The 952-nt window shown below is 40.0% G+C and overlaps 1 protein-coding gene across 1 annotated transcript in view; it reads right to left on the reverse strand.

Moving 5' to 3' along the window:
- AKT3 (v-akt murine thymoma viral oncogene homolog 3) overlaps positions 1-952 on the reverse strand; it is a 219572-nt gene that overhangs the window by 77452 nt on the left and 141168 nt on the right.

A 952-nucleotide genomic window follows, 5' to 3' on the forward strand; every position in this document is an offset into this window, starting at 1 on the left:
GACTTGTATGCATGCATATAAGCATAACCAATGGACATAAGACACTGGGGGGTAGGGGAGGCCAGGGGATTGTCAAGGGTGGGGAAAAAAAAGGGATACATATGTAATACCCTTTGTAATACTTTAAGCAATAAAAAAAGAAAAAAGATGTAGCCATAGAAAAGACCGGGCTCTATATAATGGTAAAATGACTTTCATAAAATGGAAGGACTTTTGTTCACTTGGATTTTTCTGTTGTTGCTATTTTACCGTATTTTTTATTATTATTTTTCAGCTTCAATCTTCCCTCATATCTTTTCCAAATGGAGCTAACAGATAACAACATACAACCAAAATTAAGAATGGTGTCCAGTTAAAGATTTTATCTCAATGGCACAGACATTAGCTATTAGGCAGGTTTATTTGAATTCAACACAACTTTAAAACACTTTACTTTGGAATTAATACAAAAAACACCACCCTTTCATTGATAGTCAGTAAATTGAACAGTTTCAAGTGCCTGGTCATAACATTGCAATAATAACTAAGGTCATTATCATAACTTACCCCTGTCTTTCAGTTTACTCTGTGCTATGTTCAGGCAAATACATAATTTCAAAATAAGTTTACATCACAGACATTTTAGTAGATGTCTATAAGGAAGAAAAGTTTAACTACAAACAAAGTCTCCCGTGAAAGATAATTTCCGGTGGAAATCACTTATTTCTCATCATGCGACCACTCAGAGACTCTACGGTCATGAGAGGAAACTAACTGGAAATGCACTAGGAGCTACTGCAACTTCTTCCAACCGTGCCCACCCCGACCGTGTCCACCCCCAATCAAGTCCTCCCCCGTGTCCACCCAGCAACCCTGTCCACCCCCAACCGTGTCCACCTGCAACCATGTCCTCCCCCAACCGTGTCCACCCGCAACCATGTCCACCCCCAACTGTGTCCACCCAGCAACCATG

This window comes from Myotis davidii, unplaced genomic scaffold (assembly GCF_000327345.1).
Source record: "Myotis davidii unplaced genomic scaffold, ASM32734v1 scaffold754, whole genome shotgun sequence".
Lineage (NCBI taxonomy): Eukaryota > Metazoa > Chordata > Mammalia > Chiroptera > Vespertilionidae > Myotis > Myotis davidii.